The sequence below is a fragment of the Rhinopithecus roxellana genome, chromosome 10 (assembly GCF_007565055.1).
Source record: "Rhinopithecus roxellana isolate Shanxi Qingling chromosome 10, ASM756505v1, whole genome shotgun sequence".
Taxonomy (NCBI): domain Eukaryota; kingdom Metazoa; phylum Chordata; class Mammalia; order Primates; family Cercopithecidae; genus Rhinopithecus; species Rhinopithecus roxellana.
Window position 1 is genome coordinate 11,279,072 of NC_044558.1, and position 11,686 is coordinate 11,290,757.

Here is an 11,686-nt window from a genome sequence, read left to right on the forward strand (position 1 = left end):
GTTGGCCAGGCTGGTCTCGAACTCCTGGCCTTAGGTGATCCACCCACAAAGTGTTGGGATTACAGGCATGAGCCATCATGCCCAGCCTCCAAACATTTCTAATGATTTCACTTAACAGAAGAAACTTACATCAAGTTATTTCTGGAACACGGTACAGAAAACAGTTCCTAGGTTTAATGCACAGTACAGTTCAAAGTCCCAAAGTTTCATATTTAACATGATAAATGTCTGGCCTTCTGTCTAAATTTTCTTCCCAGATATTACTTTGAAAAAGGAGTTAGAAAGCTATTCATTTACTCTCAAGCCCAAGGCTTTACAGATATGGCTAACTAAATCACATGTCAAAGGAATAAACTAACAACTGAGAACTCCAAAGCCTCAGGGAAGAATTCCAAGGTTGCTATTTGGGCAAACCTGCCTGACTTTTTCCAAATACAGTTTTCTGATAAAGTAGGAAAAATTCAAATACTCCTCAAAATTGGAGAGCACAGTAAGAAATGGTCTGATCTTATACAGCAATTCTATATTCCATTTTAGAGATCTTATTTCTAAATTTATAGGAACATGAAGCCAAAAGCTAGTATCAAAAGGAAAAAAAGGAAATGTAAGAAGTTGAATACAGAATAAAAACATTTAAGAAACGAACAGGTTTGAATCTTCTTTGTCACAACTTGATATACACTTTTGAAATAAAAGGTATTAAAATTAATCAGGCAAGTAAATGTTTAAGCAGATTTTTGTTTTGCCAGCTCATCAATTCACAAATTAGTACACATATCCTAAGAATCCAGTAGACTCCTTCAGACACGGCTCGGATAACTGACAGACAGATAAAAAATACAGAGATTACCAAAATTAGTCTGTAAACTCCATGAAGAAAGAACCCATAACCATTTTATTCCCTGATGTTATCCCCAGTGGGAAATGCATAGTCTGATATGTAACACTGAGAAGTTATGGAATAGAACATATTTTAATAATCTGCTTTATCAAGCTGTAAAAGAGTATCAAAAAATCATAGCTATTTTAATATTAAATACCAGGCAAATGAGAGTCCCCATAAGATCTATTTTTTTTTTTTTTTTTTTTTGAGGTGGAGTCTTGCTCTTTCACCCAGACTCGAGTGCAGTGGCGCCATCTCAGCTCACTGCAACCTCTGCCTCCCGGGTTCATGCAACTCTCCTGCCTCAGCCCCCCGAGTAGCTGAGATTACAGGCACGCACCACCACATCTGGCTAATTTTTGTATTTTTAGTAGAGATGGGGTTTTGCCATTTTGGCCAGGCTGGTCTCAAACCCCTGACCTCAAGTGATTCACCTGCCTCGGCCTCCCAAAGTGCTGGGATTACAGGTGTGAGCCACTGCACCCGGCCCCCATAAGATCTAAATGTAGCTATCCAAAATTCCTAATTGTTTTCGGGTTCTCTTAAAAAAAAAAAAGGAGATCAAGCGTGTGCTTACTTCCCATTTTGATCATATAACTGATCCAGAAATAATTAGCTTTGTTAACAAAGTTAGAAGAAAAAAACAAAAACATAATTTCAGAAAGAAGAAAAAAAGATATAAACAGATGGGTTCCATGCAGACCAGCCTCTAGAGGAGCAGAGCTGGCTAGCTCTGTGGCTTTTGTCCTCCAAGCCAATTTTGAGAGGGGAAAAAAACACACTGGAAAAGAAAACATTAAAAATAACACCATGGCAGACCAGGCGCGGTGGCTCAAGCCTGTAATCCCAGCACTTTGGGAGGCCGAGACAGGCGGATCACGAGGTCAGGAGATTGAGATCATCCTGGCTAACAAGGTGAAACCCCGTCTCTACTAAAAAATACAAAAAACTAGCCGGGCGAGGTGGCGGGCACCTGTAGTCCCAGCTACTCGGGAGGCTGAGGCAGGAGAATGGCGTGAACCCGGGAGGCGGAGCTTGCAGTGAGCTGAGATCTGGCCACTGCACTCCTGCCCGGGCAACCGAGCGAGACCCCGTCTCAAAAAAAAAAACAAAAAAAAACCAAAACAAAACCCTGGCATTAGTTACCATGAAGCCAGTGCTTTTCTGCAAATCTAACATGCACACGGATACGTATGGCATATAAATCTAAAATGTATTATATATAGATACTTTTGGAGGTACTATCTTATTTCTTAACAATCCCTAATATGACAAGCAGAAAATTCCAAGAGACAATTTCCAACATCTGTACGTAATCTCCCTACTCAACCTCTCTTGAAACAACCACACATATCAGCACAGCTAACATTTAAAAATAATACTTTTTTCACTATCACTCTCTCCTCTTCCCTCAGATTCTAATAATATATTACAGTTTTCTTTTTCCTTTTTTTTTTTTTTCGAGATAGAGTCTTGCTCTATTGCCCAGGCTGGAGTGCAGTGGTAAAATTTTGCCTCACCACAAACTCCACCTCCCAGGTTCAAGCGATTCTTGTGCCTCAGCCTCCCAAGTAGCTGTGACTACAGGCATGCGTCACCATGCCCACCTAATTTTTATATTTTTCACAGAGACGGGGGTTTCACCATGTTGGCCAGGCTGGTTTCGAACTCCTGACCTCAAGTGATTCAACTGCCTCAGCCTCCCAAAGTGCTGGGATTACAGGTGTGAGCCACTGCGCCACGCCACATAATTACAATTTCTAGAGGCTCTTTTCTCATATGCTTGTGACTTAATCCCACTTGCAGAATACTTTGTAAACTAATCTGCCATAAAACAAAGTCTTTCTATGAATGTGTATCACTAAAGTGCCCCCAAAACAGCTGTCAGCAAGCAACATACAATAAAACTCACCCTCCTTACTTTATGTTTGGTTCTCTCTCTTCACATGTGGTTCGTGGGTATAGAAGTTCTTCCTCCACCCATTTTCACTCAGTTTATGTCTCTAGGCCTGCTCCCCAGAGGAAGATGATAAAAGCTACTCCTGCTTCCCAAAGCGTGGAACAACTGGCTCTGCTCTGTCCCCTTTCCCCAGCCCCTACCAGTGTCCATGGTTGGTCAGTCTTTCAGCTCATAGAGAGGGGAGCTTTGAGAAATACATCTAGTGACTTACCCCAACAGCAAATCCTAGGTGGATACAAATTGTGAAAAGGGTAATTGGGAGATACTTTAAAAGAGATGTTTCTCCATGTGCCATAAAAAACCAATGCCTGAAGCTGGGTTCGTGTTCACTGGTCAAATAATGTCCACTTTAGTGTGCTTCTTCACAGTATGACTGAGAAGGGGTGGAAGATTTAGAAGAGTTTACTGGTAATTTCCCTCTGGAGAGGAAAAGGGGCCTGAATTAGAAGGGAAAAAAGAAGGGGCTAACTTCTTGTTACTCTCCCTGCTACTCCTAGATGCTACTACTGACAAAAGTATATTAAATAGGGACGCTAAGGAAACATGGGCAAAATAAGAAAGCTATCCACTAGAGATAAGTAGCCTTTCAGCTGGTAGCCAATGGGCTAAAGGTTAAATGCTCGGTTCCTTACCCCCTGCGGGGGGCAAGGCAGGAAGAGAAAAGCGGCTCTTGACTGAGTGGAGGATTGTATGTGACTGAATTTGCTGTTCCCCTTCTTGGCTCTGTTCTCAGAATCACAGACTGCCCCCCTCCCTGACAAGCGGACTCCAGCACCTGGTAGGGGTAAGAGAAGACAAGAGAGAAAAAAGGGAGACAGAGAAAGATAAAAAACATCAACAGCCATGTTGCCAAACTAACAACTAAATCAATGACATGAAAGAAGGAAATTAACAGCAATAACTAAGATAGAAAGGAATAAAATAGAATTATCTCAAGACAAAATTGGTCTCCTCCCCTTTGACACAGTAACCAAATAAAACAGTAACCATTGGAAAAGAAATTTAACTATGATTATTTTTAAAATTAGAGGTTTACATACTAACATTTAGGAAATACGTGTTAAATCTCCACGACTGGAATTTCAGAGTGTTTTATTCCAAATGAATATCTTAAAAGTATTCTGAAAATTGGTTTTAAGAAATCATTTTTTAAAATAGAAGAAATGACCTTTAAGCTACCCAATATTGTGAAAGTAACAAAAATGAGATTTTAAAACATTTAAATTTAAATGGTTAAAGAACACCCATAAATATAATGAACATATCAAGCCCACAAAAAAAGAAAAATCTTCATTGTAGGCTGCCCATATACTTTCTATACCGATTTAGAGTTGAGCCTAACTCCACAAAGATGTGGTAACAATATATATAACTAATGGGAAAATGACAGCATACTGAAAGAATTCACATAGCAGTTGCATTGAGCACGGTTAGTGTAATAACCCCACTCACAGAATTACCACCCCATCGCTATTCGCAAACACAAATGGAATAAAATAGTGGAATTACAAATGTGTGATCAGAAATAAGGATATATCAAGGGCAGATTGAAATTATTCCACCCTGGTTTGGGCTTTTTTTTTTTTTTGGTGGGGGCTGAGGGGTGAGGAGCGTAATATGTACATTATCCTCAAATTTGTAAAGAATCATAACTAGATAAGCAATTATTTGGTCATCCCCTTCTCATTCAGAGGGCTGTCAAAGGAAAACGTGGAATGACTGTCACACTCTCTAAAATTTACACGTAAGGAGGAAAACGTGGAATCGAAAACAGGAGCTGCGGGACCGCAACACATGATCCTCCTCCCGCGGTCGCTCCACAGAATTTGTGGGAATGAGGGGCGGGTGTGTTGGGGGGGGTCGTCGCCGCAATCCCGAGGACACATCAGCAGCCCGCGGGTCCGACTCCAGCCGGCGTTCCCGGGGTTACCACACCCCCTCGCCGGCGGGGAAACCATACTCCTTACACGCCCGAGGTCGCCGCCCCCAAGACACGGCTCGCCCGGTCTCACGCACACGCCACGGGCCGGCGCCTCCCGGCATACCCGCGAAGGCCGGGCCCCGCCTCGCTCCCCACCGACTACGCGGAGCGGCGACCACCGGCCTCCACTAGCCCCGTCCCCTCCCCGGCCCAGCCCCCGCCAGTGGAGGGATCCATTCCGCTGAACTCGCCCACTGGGGAGGGCGCGCCTTCGCCTCACTGCTCTACACCCGGGGGCAGCAGCGGTTGTACCGCTCACCTGGCTCAGGGGGCTCCTCCCTCGCTCTCGGCCGACGGAGCCGGGCTGGGGCCTTCGAGGAAGCGCGGGCCGCCGGGCGGCTGGAAGTGAGGGGAAGGAGAGGAGGGGGAGGGGGTCGGGATACCGGGAGCCGCCTCCTTTCTCCTCCGCCGACCGCGGCTCCCGCAGCCAGGCCGGGCGTCCTCGCACACTCGCCCAGTTTCTCACAGCCTCGCGGCCCGTCAGCCTCTCCCTCACCCCCACTCCCACACACTCTCACTCCCACACACTCTCACTCCCACACACTCACACCCGGCCGCTCCTCGTTCCCTCACTCGCCTGCCGCGCGCGCGCGCGCGACCCCGCTTACACACAGCGCGCGCGACGCCGGCGGAGACCGCCCCGCTCCCCGAGACCGAGCGCCGCCCGCCCGCTTGCAGAGGACCGGCGCGCGCCCCGGCCCCGCCCTCCTGGCGCGGCGGCGCGACAGGCGGGGGGCGGCGGCCCTAGGAGCTCGGGGCCGGGCCAGCGCGCCGAGCACTGCCGAGCGGATCTGACACCTGCGTGGAGACCCGCCCTCCCAGCTCCTCGCCCGCACCGGAGCCATCGCTGGCCTCGGGGGAAGAGAGGCGATGGATCGCGTGCGGGGAGCGAAAAGGGAGCGCGAGGGCGCTCCGAGGACGCGCCTCCCCACCCGCCCCCAAACCGTCTTCACTGAGAAAGGGAAACGGATGGGGGGTGGGGGCGAGGTTTGTTCCCAACTCGAAACCGCGAGATTAGTCCCTTCCGTTGTACGCCCTCCCCGCCCTCACATTCCCTGCTCAGGGCCCATATATCTGCGCCTGGAGCCACGACGCGAGCCCCCGAGCCCCTCGGGCGCAGGGTCCTGCCCGCATCCCCACGCCTGCCGCCCAGCCCTTCCGCCGGCCGCCGCCCGGAGTCCCCGCTTACCGTGGTTCCTCCCTCCAGTAGGCAAAGATATGGAAACAAAGATCATTCATACCTAGAAGGTCTTTATCCGTGACCGGAGTAAAGACAATATCTCTGTATATTGAGAGGCAAATTTAAAACCACATGATAAATTTCCTGGCTGAAGCGGGTTTGGAGATACAGGCGCGGTGGATAGTGCCAGCTCTGCCCCCTAGAAACCAGCGTAAACCTTGGACAAGTTAGTTGCTACGCTTCCTCAGAGCCTTTGTTGTGAAAAGATAAAAATACAGTCCGGAGTCGTTGTGAGAATGAAATGAGATATTTTAAGAGCATTTTGTAAATTCTAAAACTATAAAAAATAAAATTATAGCCCAAAGGAGGCTAAGAATATGAATGTTCAACTACGCTATTCCTTTCTCTTAAAAAAAAAAAAAAAAAAAAAAAAAAACCAAGGGCGACAGACGACCTCCAGGTTTACATGGAAGATTCACTTCCAAATAATGTCAGTCACCAGAGACACCAGGTGTGAGGTACAGTAGTGTGCTCACCAGTTTGCCGTCTTGCTGGTCTCAGCCCTGTCTCAGTGACCTCAGCCAACAACTTTTCACTACTCCCTCAATCGCCAATTTCATTTTCTGCTTTAAAAAATTTGACAAATTTCTTTCAGCGTCTCGAGAGTCCTTTAAGAGATGTAGCATAACCCAGGATGGTAACTTCTGGATCCAGACGGCCCAGATTGGATTTATGATTCCGCTACCTATGTGATCCTCTGCAGTAACTTAACCTCTCTGTATCTTTATCTGATGAGCTGTAAAAGTGAGGATAAAAATAGTTACCTACTTCATAGAGTTGTCATAGGAGTAAATGAGTTAATAAGTGTATAATATTTAACACCTGACGCAGATCAAGTGCTGCTCAAAGTGTTTAGTGTTATTGTAATGTTACATCAGTGAGTAACCTAGGATAGGCGTCCAGTTTTACAAAATTTAGAGGAACAAACTCCCTATAAGATAGATACACTACTTGAGAACAAAGGGGATAAGGTCTACAGAACTAAAACGTTGCTATTTACTTCCACTCTGATATTCAGCCCCCTGGGACATAAAATATATTCAACTCAAAGACCAAGAGAAGCATTTTGTAATCAAGGGAAGCTTGAGCACAGAGAGACTAACACTGAAAATCTGGCAAAATAAACATAGTGAAATTGACACAGGGAAAAAATTGTACAGAGGATCAATAATAATATTTAAGCTATTCCTTCAGTCCCACTCTTAAGAAAGAAATCCAATTGGTGGTAACTGTGCATCTCCAGAAAAAGTGGGTTGTACTGGTGAAACTGTGCAAGGGAAGTATGATTTTAACTCACGTGCCGCTTGCCCTTAAAAGTTGTTTTTCAGAGCCCCGTGCGGTGGCTCACGCCTGTAATCCCAGCACTTTGGGAGGCTGAGGCAGGTGGATCACCTGAGGTCGGGAGTTTAAGACCAGCCTGACCAACATAGAGAAACCTTATCTCTACTAAAAATACAAAATTAGCCAGGCATGATGGCGCATGCCTGTAATCCCAGCTACTCAGGAGGCTGAGGCAGGAGAATCGCTTGAACCTGGGAGGTGGAGATTTCAGGCCGAGATCATGCCATTGCACTCCAGCCTGGGCAACAAGAGCAAAATTCTGTCTCAAAAAAAAAAAAAAAAAAAAAAAAAAAAAAAGTTGTTATTCAATGTATTGCTACTGTGTGCCATACACATTCTAAGATATTCTCATGTATATAACAACGTTGCTTTTGACTTAAGCTAATAGGGAGTAAAACAAAGCTCAGGAGGGTATTTAAAAAAACAAAGCCAATGATAAGGCTTAAACAGATTACCATTATCGTGATATTGTTAAGATAATGTTTATGTGAGTAATGATCAAATTCATACATCATACTTTCTGTATGAAGTAATAAGGGGGCAAAAATTATTTATACCATTTCCATATTGGAAACCCAAGGTTCAGAAAGGCTGTACATATATTCAGTCATAATCTTTGAGCATTCATGGTTGATATGTTTAGGCAGCTATGGACTCACATCTCCTTTGGGTAGCAACACCTGCTCCAAAATACTTTAAGTAGTTGTTCTTGGCATAATCATGCACAACTCATTTTTAACTAGTGAATTAATATTTTTTAGGAAGTTCTGGGGCGGGCGGGGGGGCGGTCAGTTGAATCCCCTGGGAAGACATAAGTAACCTAAGGCCGGGCGCGGTGGCTCAAGCCTGTAATCCCAGCACTTTGGGAGGCCGAGACGGGCGGATCACGAGGTCAGGAGATGGAGACCATCCTGGCTAACACGGTGAAACCCGTCTCTACTAAAAAATACAAAAAACTAGCCGGGCGAGGTGGCGGGCGCCTGTAGTCCCAGCTACTCCGGAGGCTGAGGCAGGAGAATGGCGTAAGCCCGGGAGGCGGAGCTTGCAGTGAGCTGAGATCCGGCCACTGCACTCCAGCTCCGGCGACAGACCAAGACTCCGTCTCAAAAAAAAAAAAAAAAGTAACCTAGCATGTCTGGAGTCAGATCAATCTGATTTGAAATCCTAGCTGTATTTACTAGCAGCATGAGATCGTTGCTTAACTTCCATAAACCTCAATTTTCTCATCAATAAAATGAAGATCATATTAGCACCACTTTATTAAGATAGAAGGATGAATGAGGTAACTCAAACATAATGCATAACATAGTAAGTCTCAATGAATGTTAGCTATTATTATTCAAGACTAATTGATACCAAACAAATAGCAAAGAGAAATTATACAATGTTCAGATATGTGTGATAATCATATAAATAGTTATACATATTTACTGCATATCCCTATGAGTGTGAGAACAACTCTATGGATGAGTAATGTCTTTGAGATGAAATTAGGGTTCATCCTTTGTCTGCACCAAAACACTTCCAGATTTTTGCTCTTATTCCTAGACGCATGAGAATCAACAGAAGGGACCAGACAGGGTGACTCATGTCTGTAATTCCAGCACTTTGGGAGGCCGAGGCAGGTGGATCACCTGAGGTCAGGAGTTTGAGACCAGCCTGGCCCACATGGTGAAACTCTCTCTCTACTAAAAATACAAAAATGAGCCGGGCGTGGTGGCAGGTGCCTGTAATCCCAGCTACTGGGGAGGCTGAAGTGGGAGAATCGCTAGAACCTGGGGGTAGAAGTTGCAGCGAGCCAACATTGGGCCACTGCACTCCAGCCTGGGCAACAGATGAGTACTCTGTCTCAAAAAAAAAAAAAAAAAAAAAAAAAAAAAAAAAAATCAACAGGAGGCCGGGTGTGATGGCTCACACCTGTAATTCCAACACTTTGGGAGGCTGAGACAAGAGGATTGCTTGAGTACAGGAGTCCAAGACCAGCCTGGGCAACACGGGGAGAGGCTGTCTCTATGTTTATTGTTTTTTGTTTTGTTTTGTTTTGCTTTTCTGAGACAGAGTCTCGCTCTGTCACCCTGGCTGGAGTACAGTGGCAAGATCTCGGCTCACTGCACCCTCCACCTCCCACGTTCAAGTGATTCTCCTGCCTAAGCCTCCTGATTAGCTGGGATTACAGGTGCCCAGCTAATTTTTGTATTTTTAGTAGAAACTTGGGGTTTCACCATGTTGGCCAGGCTGACCTTGAACTCCTGACCTCAAGTGATCCGCCCACCTGAATCTCCCAAAGTGCTGGGATTGTAGGCATGAGCCACCTCACCTGGCCCCATCTCTATTTTTTTTTTTTTTTAAATAGAATCAACAGGAGAGCTTCCAAAAACTGATTAAATCAGCATTGGCGTCCAGGCACCAATATTTTTTCAGAGCCCTCCAGGGGATTTTAATACACAGCCAGGGTAAAGACCAAGTTTATACAACAGAGATGTTAGAATTAACTATTTGGTTGTGCTGAAATACACACATTATCTAGCCATTTCAGCTAGTCGGTTGGATTAGCTGATTAGAATATGATAACTAAATTTTCAGTACAGGCCGGGTGTGGTGGCTCACGCATGTAATCCCAGCATTTTGGGAGGCTGAGGTGGGCGGATCACCTAAGGTCAGGAGTTCAAGACCAGCCTGGTCTAACATGGTGAAACCTCATCTATTATTAAAAATACAAAAATTAGCTGGGCGTGGTGGTGGGCACCTGAAATCCCACCTACTCAGGAGGCTGAGGCAGGAGAATCACTTGAACCTGGGAGGCGGAGGTTGCAGTGAGCTGAGATAGTGCCACTGTACTCCAGCCTGGGCGACAGAACGAGACTCCATCTCAAAAGAAAGAAAGAAAAAAAATTGCAATACAAAGCCTTTTAGTTTTGGTGGGATAATATGAAGGTACCGGGGGGGAAGGCCTATAAAAGTGAGGGTTTAATGAAAACAAAATCTCCCCTAACAGAGTTACCCAGGTCCAGTCAACCGCATGTCTCTGATTCTACTTGAGTACATAGGTGTACATCTACATCAGTCAGAAAAACATAATTTACAAATGAAATAACAATAAATGGTTTATCTATTGCAGGTCAAGCAAAAACCTTTAAGTGCCCTGTACACATGATCTGTTGCAAATCATTTCCCCCGGGTTTGAAGACAAGGCAACTAGCGGGGATCTGATCAAAACTAAAGGCCTCGAAGTAGTAAAGAGAATTGTAAACAAGAATTTCATCTTTGAGATGGTTATCATCAGGACCTAAAATAGTGTTCTTTGTGAATTATCTAACATTATTGCTGCAAAATTCATGTGACTGGAGAAAAGGTGGTTGGTGTCTAATGTCAGAACCTTCACTAGCAAATAAGGAACAGTAGCGGCAGCTGCAGTAAATCTAGCTCTCCCCACTGCTTCCTCTCCTGGAGCCAGCCGGCTAGAACCAGCCTGACAACAGTCTGCAGTAGAATAGCTAAACACTGATCTAGGCTTTCTCCACCCACATCCCTCCTCCTTTTCCCCGCTCCATCTCAGCACATTAAACTGAGCTGTCTCTCTAACTACGCTAAGAAAATGCAGATGCCAGACACAAAGGGAGGAAAGACCATACATTGACTGAATCATAGAAGAGAAAGAATGGGTGGAAAGAAAAGACAGTCTTGGCCAGAAACATGATGTGGGTTTCCCCCTACTTCTTTAATTGTATGTGGTTAAGATTTTTTTTTTTCCCTCTACCACACAGACATTACCTGGAATGCTTATTTAAAATGCAGATTCCTTGACCTCTGCCTCTGACCTGAATCAGCCTGTGCACCTGCATTTCTTGAGCAACTCAAAGCGTCTAAAATCAGCCGTTTATCTGCATTTGGAATAAGCATACTAAATGATCCTTAGACATATGAAAGTTTGAGCACAGTGTCTTAGAGACCAAAATAACCATTTGTAAAATGCTCTTTATTTAAAGCCCTCAACATTTATAAACTCATTGTAGCCTCAGGCAACATTCTAAGGTTGAGCAAATATTGTTAGTCCTCTCTGACTGAAGAGAAAATGAGGCAATGAAATTAAATCATTGGCAGCAATTTCCCAGTCCTGATTTCCCTGTCTTTGGGAGGATCTTAGAAGTATAACAAACTGGGAAGAATGGAAGAAGAAAAAATGAGATAAGAAACTATGGAAAAGCACATTAGAAGTGTTCTCATCTAAAGAATAGAGGAAGCATCAAATATTAAAGAAAAAAAAAACCTTCTCTTGGTGCA

General features: G+C 44.9%; 1 protein-coding gene across 13 annotated transcripts in view; it reads right to left on the reverse strand.

Moving 5' to 3' along the window:
* Positions 1–5,500, reverse strand: part of RIMKLB (ribosomal modification protein rimK like family member B) — a 93,135-nt gene extending 87,635 nt beyond the window's left edge. For 9 of the 13 annotated variants that reach the window (XR_004059646.1, XR_004059643.1, XR_004059642.1 and 6 more), the window contains exon 1: positions 5,084–5,500. The gene's annotated coding sequence lies outside the window, so the exon portion shown is untranslated. Of the gene's footprint in view, positions 1–2,795; positions 3,619–5,083 lie in introns of those variants that run through there. The other 4 variants (XR_004059645.1, XR_004059647.1, XR_004059644.1 and 1 more) reach the window with 4 other exon arrangements.
* Positions 5,501–11,686: the final 6,186 nt, after the last annotated feature.